Source organism: Adiantum capillus-veneris, chromosome 24 (assembly GCF_014529385.1).
Source record: "Adiantum capillus-veneris isolate H3 chromosome 24, ASM1452938v2, whole genome shotgun sequence".
Classification (NCBI taxonomy): domain Eukaryota; kingdom Viridiplantae; phylum Streptophyta; class Polypodiopsida; order Polypodiales; family Pteridaceae; genus Adiantum; species Adiantum capillus-veneris.
In genome coordinates this window covers 146,186,481-146,197,943 of record NC_140954.1, presented here as the reverse complement: position 1 = coordinate 146,197,943, position 11,463 = coordinate 146,186,481, and the positions used below count along the sequence as shown (strand labels likewise).

The 11,463-nt window shown below is 43.7% G+C and overlaps 1 pseudogene; it reads left to right on the top strand.

Moving 5' to 3' along the window:
• Nucleotides 1-1,565: 1,565 nt before the first annotated feature.
• Nucleotides 1,566-2,122, top strand: LOC147427309 (uncharacterized; annotated as a pseudogene).
• Nucleotides 2,123-11,463: the final 9,341 nt, after the last annotated feature.

Genomic DNA, 11,463 nt, shown 5'->3' with positions numbered 1-11,463 from the left:
AGAAGAGAGTTGTAAGAGCTTGCGCAGGAGCAATCTCAAAGAGACATTGATCTATTTGAGGAGTCTCGAACACGTGATTGAAAACAAGAGAATTTGAGCTGTGACCTGAAACCAAGTCGAGAAGATGCCGATGTGTAGGTCGAGTCGCAAGGTTATTTATTACTGAAGAGGCATTGACCATGGCCTAAAAAATTACCAAAAAATCAATGGCGGGAAGAAACCCGTTTTTGTAAATAAAATTCTTTAAAAAAAAGAGGCGGGAAGGAAAAGAGTTTATACGTACTGAGGTCAGTGAGAATCCTCATGGCAGTGCCACCAAAGTCGCAGGGGGTGTGGACGTAGGCTTGAAAGACGGAGTTGAAGACGAAGGAGGCGTGTGCAAGCACGGTGTTTGGCTGGAAGCAAGCCTGGCCGCTCTGTATGGCGTTGCAGAAGGCCGCGTAACGGCTGCAGAGCGAGGTAAGTTGTTGCTGTATGGCGGACGGGCTGGCGGCAGGGTTGACGACGCACCAAGGCCTCAGGCGCACCGCTGCTGTAGGGCCATCGGAAGTGGCAGTCTTAGGCACAGGCGGCGGCGCTGCTGTTACGTCTGCGGGGGGCGGCGGCGGAGACTTCACTACCGGGTGCGGCGGGACGTGCCCCACCACAGCTGGCGGGGGCGGCACCACCTCCTGCGGTGGGAGTGGGGCCGAGGATGGAGCTTGATGATCATGATTATGTTTGGGTTTAAACAACTCATATGCCCCTACTCCAGCGCCCGCTGCAATTATTACACCCGCTGCAGCTTTTTTCGCATTCCCCCCCAAACAAGTGACCTAAAATACCAGGCAGGGATTTAGTCGCTTACCAAACGCTCCCCCCGCTGCCCCCGCAGCCCCCGCTCCTCCCGCAGCCTCGCCAGCTCCAGCTCCGCTAATTCCATCCTCAAGAGTGTCGACACCGTGGTCCTTATCATGTTCTAAAAACTCGTCAGGATCATAATCAGAACTCGAATCGTCCGACTCAGGAGGTGAAGGTGGAGGGGGAGGAGAGGGAGGGGGGGGAGAAGAGGGAGAAGGGGGAGGGGGAGGGGGAGGGGGGGGGGAGGAGGAGGGGGAGGGGGAGGGGCCTCATCGTTTTCGACTTCAGGTGGAGGAGCCGCTGATTGAGGAGGGGACGCGGACTTGGGTGCTGACGCAGGCGGCGACGACTGGTGGCTGCTGGCGGGGGCATGGGCTTCAGATGCGGGTGGCGGGGCTGGAGCCGAAGCCAAAGGCGTAAACGAAGATGCCGGAGACGGAGACGGCGACGTTGCAGGAGGCCGCGAGTGCGAGGGTGACGGGGTGGGAGAAAACGCGGAGATAGAGGGAGAGGGGCTGATGGAGAAGGAGCCAGAGATGGAGATAGCAAGGGTGAAGGAGAGGGAGGTGACGCTCGTGGCGATTGCGATGGCGAAGAAGCTGACGGAGATGGCAATGGCGAGGACGGAATGAGTGGAGTAGGCGATGGAGTAGAGGCCGAAGAAAGAGCAGATGATGGATTAGAGGCCGGAGAAATGTCAGATGACGGAGTAGAGGCCACAGACGATGACGGGGACGGTGATTGTGGGGGTGGGACAACCGAAGGCGCTGCAGAATTTGGCGTTAAACCGGGTCCTGGCGCAGGAGAAGGTTGCTGATCTGGCGCCGGAGGAGGTGACGTTTCGGCAGGAGAAGGTGGCTGATCTGGCGCCGGAGGAGGTGACGTTTCAGCAGGAGAAGGTGGCTGATCTGGCACCGGAGGAGGTGGCGTTTCAGCAGGAGAAGGTGGCTGATCTGCGCCGGAGGAGGTGGCGTTACAGGAGGAGATAGTGGCTGATCTTCAGCTGGAGAAGCCAGCGTTAGTGCAGGAGCAGGAACAGACGCGGGCGAAGGAGAAGGCAGCGTGGGTGCCGCAGCAGGAAGGAGGGGTGCAGGTGCTAATGGGGGCGGTGCCACTAGGGGTAGAGGCGGGAGGAAGGCGCTGGGCTGGAGCGGAGGAGGTGGCGGCAGCACTTGATGAGCTCGCCTACTCGGCGGCAGAAGCGCGTGAAATGCATAGCCTGCGTTGGCGCAGCACAGTAGAATTACCGCCAGTAAAACGCGAGACGCGATGGGCTTCGTAGGCCTCAGGTCATCTGGACTCCACATCTTGCGAAACGTAAGCCTAGGCAAAATTAGTAAAATCGTATAATTTTGTTCGCTTGTTACTCTCTTTGTTCATGCTAAAGTAAGTAACAAAGTTAACAGTTCGTGTCGGGACTAATTGAGGAAGCTCAAATAGGATTAGTCGTTAGAGCCCCGTCCCACAGATTGTAAAAAACTTTATTTATGAAACCATTACAGCAAGGAGAATTATATCAGGAAGGACAGAAGACATCGGTGGAGATTACAACCTAAGCTGACAATCATCATACATCCTCAAGGAAGGAAATCAATCTCTGTCTGAACTTGCCCTACCATGTAATCACCTTCTTGGATCTGAGATTCCAAGTGGGCAATCTTGCTATTAATTTTTGCCTCCCATGCAGGGTATCCTAATTTTTATAATCTTGCTGCTATAGAAGCCCTCCAAATCCAAGAACATGGCCTTCTTGTTTCTATATATATAGTGATTTCATCCCGGGCCTAAGAGATGTGTTGCAAATGAACATTAGCAAACAAGATCCTCATACTTAGAATTTGGCAAGGCCTCTCAAAAATCATATAGTTTCTCTATCACCAAAAAATACAAAGGAAATCAACCCTTACTTTGTTCTGATACAAACTTAAAAATTAAACCCTTCAAACTCTCCTAATAGTAATTGTTTCCAATTCTGCATGAAATGTAGAACTTTGATTAGATAAGTGCAAGATCTTCTCAATCTATGAAGCACCTTTAGCAAATCCCTATCCCACTAGAAGACTTGAAAGCTTTGGCCCCTGTTCAGATAGTTTGATGCAAGATAAGCCAAAGCAGAATCGATTTCTTGGATCAAAAATTTTCATAGACTCATTCCCATCTAGCTTTGAGAGACAACCCAAACCCCATGGGGATGCCTAGTAGCCTAAAAATATGGCCTTCTTGGATGAGTTTGTACCTCGAGTTAGTGATCCATTGAGGTATAGAAGAGCCAGAGAAAACGGTAGCCTTGGAATAGTTAATGCTAGAACCTAATGCTAAGCGAAATAGTTCCAGAGCCTCCCAATTTTTTTTGAGAGATTGATCATTGTTTGATAGGATAGCATTAATATCATACGCAAATTGGGATAAGCACTATTTCTTACTTATGATAGGGATTTTGATCCCCCTTATCAAGCCTCTCTCCATGCAATTGATGAGTAGAAAATTAAGGCTATTGGATGTGACTACAAACAATAGAGGGGCCAGAGGGCAACCTTGTCTAACTACACGAATTACCAAAAACGCCAAACTTTAGGGTCAAAACGACTCAAAAAGGGCTGTTTGTTAATCTAAGGATTAAGGAATAGTCCAATAGTCATTTGACACGTATGGCATTCTTGTCTCCTCTAATTTGGGTTTGGCTATTTTGACGGAGAATGGCTAAATGTCTTGATCATAAGGCTGAAACTCCTATATTTAGGTGCTTTCGGCGAGTGAGCTCATTAAATTTGTGGCCCAAAGTAATGAGGTCTCATCTTTTATTCTATTTTATATTTCACAAAAGCATTGTCAAAAGATACGAAATCTATGTCAGAAGGCTCTCAAAACAAGGCCATTAATGACAAATCACCTACTTTTTTCAAACGTATACCTTTTTCACTCTCTCTCTATTTTGTGAGAGGTTTAAGTCTTTCTGTCTCTAGATTTTCTTTCTTCTTCTCTAATCTCTGAGTTTCCATGGCGTCTTTTGCACGTCTCCCTTCACATAACATAACTTCTTGTGACTTTCATAACGTTAGAGAGGATGGTCTTTGGAAGCCCATATCTTTTCGTGTGAATGACTGGGTAAAATGCTTCCTTCATGTAAAGGTGTACACAAAGTGAAGAGAACTAAACGTGATAAAGTAAAAAAACATTCGAAAGGTCGTGTTCTTGCTTTCAAAGTGACCGACAATGGCTGGCTAGCTAAGGTTCAACATGTGTACATGGCCAAAGATATGGTGTTAGACTGGGAAGAACATTCCACATTGCATTCTTACTGTAAGTAAAAAAAAACTTCTATTTGATATAATGAATTTTTCATTCTCCCATTGTTTTTTCTCATTTTTTGATTCCATTCCATATATATTTCCTTCAACAGCTGTGGAATGGCAGCCTGTGGAGAGTCTAAGTGGGACATTCAAAGCAATGCATAAAGGGATTGCAGATGCTATGTATGCTGACAAGCCACCTTCCTTTTACAAAACAATGGATTTGTTTGTCTATTTTGTAGAATACAAGGTTCCATCACGAGAAGGTGCATATGGAGAACTACATCAGTTACCTGTTCCCACCATAAGTTCATGATCACTTGACTCGGAAGCTCCTGATGCATGTACTATATCAAGCTTCAAATCCAAGATCAAAGAAGACATCCTTAAAGCTATGTCTCCGGGCAGAATATCAAGAAGGATTAAAGTTCAATGGTTCTTGCCTATACATGTCTTTGTAGCATGTTTCAAAACAATGGACTTGCAGAGGACAAAGACGATGCTTAATAGAAGACTTTCTATGATTGAACTGGATAATGTACTTGGAGACGGATGGAGTACCAAAGAAGCTCTTCATATTGGCGATAATATTAGTTGTAGAGTAAGCCCAAATTCTATGTCTATCTCATATCAACTATGTCGTCAATTAGTAGCTGTGTTCGTCTCGACTCTGAGGAAAACTGTCCAGAGTTTGAACTAAAGGTCACCGTCCATCCATACACCAAGTATAGAAGCCTTATAGTAACAACAAATTAGAGACTACATGATGTTATCGAATTTCTTGAGTTTCTTGATAAAACATCTCCCGAGTATAGATTCAAAGTGGATGAAATTGTGGTGAGCACAAGGATGGAGAATTCAACCTCTTGCATCACATGCCTTCCCCCAAAAAGAGTTGTATTTGAGCCACTTGCAAGGACTTGAAAAAAACAAGATTGTAATCATTGCATTTTGCAAATTTATTTTTCTTTTCTCTACCTTATTGTGATCATTATTTATGTTGTTTTAAACTTACGTGACACCATGATACACATTTATGAATTGATAGTTGGTATCCCGGGGAGGTCACCTAAGGAAAATGTAACCTATCACGTGAGTTCAACAGAAGGGTATTTAAAGTTTTTGAAACTTACATAAATATATATACTTATTTTTCAAATTTGAAAAAAATTTACAGATTTTAAAAGAAAAGGGTACATTATATTCCTAACAAAATTTACAGATAAGGGGTTTTACAAACATGTCTTGAACGCACGTGATATGGTAGTTTTACACATAGTGAACCCCCCGAGGTTGGTATTAAGTATTTGAAGTACAAAATTATGAATCACCAAAGGGTATATGTCCATATAGACAAAATGATAAAAACTGTACAAAGATTTTGTGTAATCAATCATGAAACTCCACTTTTCGTTTTGCTTGAGAGGATTCTGCATCCTGAGACCCTTTTTCTTTTGTGTTCAGAAGGGGGTGAAAGTTCAGGAGTGGGTGGTGGTGACTTGGGCTCCTCAGGGCTTGGCACGGGGGACTTGGTAGGGGTTGGTGCTTTGGGCTCCTTAGGAGTGGTTGGCTTGGGTGACTTGCCAACCTTCTTTGGCAACATAATTGGTAGCTTGAAAGGTGAGCTATGTAATAATAATCAATATCTAATTCTCCTAAATGATTTTCTCATATTAAACTGATCATTTAATGTGGGGAAGGCCAGGGGAGAAAAAGCTAGAATATTGGTTAAGCTAGCAGACCGGCCACAGTAGGGATCCAAAGGAGGGAAAATAGGGATCCAAAGGGGGGGCCATCTGCAAAAGAGCCATGTGTAACAATGGGCTAAAAAGACCCTAAGGTTCAGACCATTAAGACTTCCAAAATGCTAAGGTTCCAAAATTCAAAGGTTGTGTCCAAAGGTCAACCCTAGGGAAAATTGGATGCTTTGTGTGTGCCCTAAAAGTCTTTGCACATCCCTACATGGGAGGGGGCGAGCCCTAAAGGTAGGGGATGAGAGAGAAAGCCACGCACACACACACACACACAGGATCCCTTTACACAAAGGGAATGAGGGACACATGTCAACTCCCTAGGCAAGATGCCCACAAGGTGTGCCCAATTTCTATTGGATGACCCTTGAAGTGGACCAATGAGAATTAAGCTAGAGTAAATCTAGTTTAATTAATTTAAAAACATTTAATAAAATAAACCAATGAGAATTAAGTCTCCTAAAAGACTATTGGGCAGTCTCCCAAGGGGTCCAATGAGCATTCAGGAGCCCCATGGCTTGCCTGATTCCTATTGGCCAGGAGGCAAAGGGGTCCAATGAGAGTTTAGTTTAATTATTTAATTACCTAAAGCTCTCACAAAAGGGGAAAGGGGGACACATGTCAGAAGGCTATCACTTATGTTGCTTAATTGTAATTGGCTTGACTTGGGGAGGGCCAATGAGGCTGCAGCAAGAGCAATTAGCAAGAGAACTCGCCCAAGAGAGAGAGGGGGCTGATTTTTGCAAGGCATTATCACACACACACTCACACAAGCTCATGTGTGAAGAAAGAGAAGACTATCTCTTCCCAAGCTTTAATGAAGAACTCATCACCTACTCCAAGCTTGTGAGATAGAAGCCTACATCAACACTCTCTTGGCATGTGGATGCAAATCCAACCAAGAGCCAAGCTTCAATGCATGCTCATCTCTTCTACCAAGCTAATTACTAAGCTAAGCTATGCTACATATGAGTGATTGTGTGAGGAGATGTACATCTTTCTCGTAAGATACTCCTTCTTCCTCTCAATCTACTCTCATACCCTGCTAGCTTTCACCATCTTCGAAGGCGTGTGAGGTCTTGGGTCTGAGAACGGGGATAATTCAAGTTGTGTTTGATTAAGTGTTTTGCTTAGTGCATGAAGCTTCCATCTTCATTGCACTAGCTAGTCTTGAAGGAACACAAAAAATTGTATTGTACAATGTCTCTCTTGATGGGAGAAACCATAATACAAAGCCTTTTGGAGGGGGAACCGGCTCCATGCAAATCCGGTCCTCAACTGTTGTCAATAGCTTAATTTCACTCTCTTTTGAAAGTATTGTTGATGCTATCTAACTAGGTGTTATGCTTTTTGTTGCTCTCTCCACCCAAGCACTCTTGTAATTCTCATTAGGAATCTATTCTAATGAAATGCCCACTATGTTCATGCTAATTTCCGCTACACATAAGTTATTAGGCCATTAAATGTTACATTAGTATCAGAGCTCAAGGTTTCTCTTTTCTTGCTCATGAAGGGAGGTCCTTTAAGCTAGCTACAAATGGTTGGTATTATTAATTGCCTGTGAGTAAGTAGAATAGGGATTTTTTAGCCTAGCAGTGCGCCTGCCTTCGTGCAGTTAACGGGGCATCACCGTCGAGAGCTATGGTCTTAATAGTGGAGTCCTACGGGGCTTGCCTACGGCTTAACCACTATTGAGCTATTAGAAGCTTGACAGGAGCCGGTGCTGTTTTGGTGTCGAAAGACCCTCTCTTCTATTCCTTGCAATTAATGGTATTCGAGCCGCGGGTACAGTAGCTTGAGTGCTTTTTCTAAAGGGGTAAAGAGGAGTAGCAACTAGGGCTTGAAGTGCCAAAGTAGACCTAAAAAGTTTACACCTAAAAGTTGTTAGAATGGCTGACAATAGTAAAGAGAGTGAAATTAATGTTGATAACTTTGATTTTGCTCATGAGCAAGCTACTAATGATGCTTCAATGCTTGTTAACTATCTTGTTGCTAGGCTTCAACAAGCCATGGGAAATCCATCTCTCCAAAGTGAAGTGCAACGGCAGCTCCGTGCTCACAGGATTCTCCAAGCTCATCACCATGACGAGAGAACACCTAGGAAGCCTCCTTGTGAGACTACAAAAAGAGGTCTCTCTCCGATTCGGGAAGAAGAAGAGAATCCATATGAAGGGCTCAAGAATTTACTTCTTGATGATGCATCTCCTTCCCAAAGGAGAACTCAAGAGCCTCCACTGAAGGAACGAGAAAGAAGTGAATCTCCCGCCACCTCGGCGGAGATGGCTCCACGAAGACGGAGGGCTAAACGCTCTCCATCACCACCAAAGCGGAGAAGACCATCACACTCTTCTCCACGCCATAATTCAAAGAGGGATGATAAAAAGAAAGAGAAGAAAAAGGCGAGAAAGAGGACACCCTCTTCTCCATCTTCTTCATCCTCTTCCTCTTATGAAAGCTATGGTAAAGACGACAAAGATCAAGACAAGAAAAAGGCGAGAAAGAGGTCACCCTCTTCTCCACCTTCTTCAAATTCTTCATCTTCTGAAGAAAGTGATGGTGCAACCTTTGAACCATAAAAAAGAAGAGGCCATAGGAAATCCTATGCCGCATGGAAGAGGTCGTCCAAATTGAAGAAATTCAAAGAGGGAGGGAAGAGCATCTCTTTCCTTACCTATGATGGTACCTTTGGTGCTACGGACAAAGTCTTGGCCTTTATCCAACAATTCGATGCCGCGTTTGGAGATGAGGGCTTCACGGAGTCCTCTAAGCTACGCCATGTAGCTATGCACTTTCAAATGTCCGCCAGACAATGGTGGTCTAGCCTACGAGCCAATGGTGAAGCTCCACGAACATGGAAGGCTTTAAGAGCTTCCATTATGAAGCAATTTTTGGCCACCGATGCCAAAGACAAAGTACTCACCGAATGGCGAAGCTTAAAGCTCTCTCCCAATGAATCCATCCACAAATATGTAGACAAGTTTTGGGACCTACAACTCAAAGCCACTATCTTCAAAAAGTTGGATTTTTGAGAGCAAAAGCAACAATTTTGTGCGGGCTTAACCGAAGAAATGGCGGAGTATGTCAACTCCCAAAGACCACGTACCATATCGGCGGTAATACACCGCACTATGGTCGCCTCTCGAATCAATTTCCAAACGGGGGCAAAAAGAAATAATAAGCCCCCGGAAAACAAGGGTTCCAATGAGCCTAAGGGGAAGGACAATGTCCAAAAGTCTCCTAAGGGCAACTCCAACAAAGCTAAAGAGAAGGGAGTTTACAAAGGTAAGAATAAAATCTCTCCTGAAGAGCTTGAGCGTTATCGTAAGGATAACTGGTGTTTCAAGTGCGGCGAACAAGGGCATGCGTACCGCGCTTGTCCCCAAAAGAACAACCTCCAAGATCCTCCTAGAGATTCCTTGGTTGAAATCCAAGAGGAGGAGACTCACCAAACTCACCACAAAGGATCTCCTCTATGCCATGCTTGGGGAAAGGTAAGAGAACATGATGCTTTTATTCTCTTTGACCCTGGTTCTACTCACAATTTTATATCTATAGAGTTGGCCACCAAGCTAGGAATACAATCCTACGAGATGGGAGATGTCCTACCCGCAGACAGTGCCTTCAAGGGGCAAGAAGCTTCAGTCACTCCCTTAATCGGGAAATTGAGGCTTCATGTCCAAGGCTATGTGGACAAAGAGGACTTCTTTATCTCTCCTCTCAAGCATGAGGATGTAATCCTAGGGGCACCATGGTTTGACCGCCTGACTGCCGATGTTAAATTTCCTGAAAGGAGAATCTCCTTTAAGTTCAGGGAAACAGACATGTATATAGATGCTAAGGAAATGGGTAACACCATCCCCATTGTACATACACCAGCTTTCAACAAGTCAATAAAGAGCTCTATTTCCGTGTACATGATTTTTGTTAAAGACTCTCAAAATGAACCTAATGCTTTAGCAAAAGAAAATAAAAGCAACCAAAAAGAATTAGAGTCATCCAATTTTCTCAACGGGTTTCAAGATGTTTTTATTGACGACATCCCTTGTGAGCTACCTCCTAAACGAGGTAATGATGACCATGCAATTGAACTTCTTCCAGGAAGTTCACCGCCTAACAAACCTCCTTCTAGAGTTTCTCAAGCTCAACAAGAGGAGATTCTGCGGCAAGTGCATGAGTTAGTTGAGAAGGGTATGGTTAGGCCAAGCTCATCTCCATTTTGCTCACCTGTGCTATTAGTGCAAAAGAAAGACAGCACATATCGTATGTGTGTCGACTATAGAGCACTAAATAGGATCACTATCAAGAATAGGTTTCCTGTCCCACGGGTAGAAGACCTATTTGATAAGCTACAAGGATCGACCTACTTCAGTAGGGTTGACCTAAAGAGTGGCTATCATCAAATAAGGATAGTTGATCAAGACATTGTAAAGACCGCGTTTCGCACTATATTTGGTCTTTACGAATACATTGTCATGCCTTTTGGCTTGACCAATGCACCAGCCACATTCAACCGCTTGATGGAGAAGCTGTTCAGGCCTCATCGAACCTTCACTGGAGTGTTCTTTGATGATATTATCATCTACTCTAATTCATTGGAGGAACACAAGCAACACCTCCAAGTAATATTTCAAGTTTTAAGAGAGAATAAACTTTATGTTAATCGAAAGAAAAGTGAATTTTTCTTGCAAGAGATTCAGTATTTAGGTCACAGTATCTCTCAAGATGACATCCAAATGGATCCATCCAAGTTAGAGGTAATAAAAGGATGGCCTAAACCAAGGAATCTTCATGAACTAAGAAGCTTTATAGGTATGTGCGCATACTATAGACGCTTCATAGAAAAGTTCTCACAAATTGCGGGACCATTACATGACCTAACAAAGAAAAGCGTTGGGTATACATGGTCTGATAAGGAGAACAATGCTTTCGAAAAGCTTAAAGAAAAGCTTATCTCTCAACCTGTGCTTACACTACCGGATCTCTCAAAACCATTTGAGCTCCAATGCGATGCTTGTGGTGATTGCCTTGGAGCTGTTTTGCTCCAAGAAGGGCACGCCATAGGCTATGAGGGTCGAAGGCTCGACCCTGTTGAGCAAGCTCTAGGCATATACGAAAAGGAACTCCTTGCAGTTCTACATGTCTTAGACTCATGGAAGCACTATTTATTGTGGACTCCTTTCATTGACATGCCCTAAAATCTAACCTAAATCTAATCTAATCCAATGTAATCTTAAATCTAACGTAAATCTAGATCTAATCTAATCTTAAACTCAACATAAACCTAAATCTAATCTAATCTTAAATCTAACATAAACATAAATGTAATCTAACTTTTTAAATCTAATCTAATCTTAAATCTTGTCTTAATCTTAAATCTAAATCTAATATAATGTTAAACTCAATATAAACATAAATCTAATCCAATCTTGAATCCTAAACCTAAATGTAATCTAACTTAAATCTAACTTAGTTAATCTTAAATCTTGTCATAATTTTAAATCTAACGTAAATCTAAACCTAATCTTAAACTCAACACAAACCTAAATCTAACCTAAACCTAAATGTAATCTAACCCAATCTTA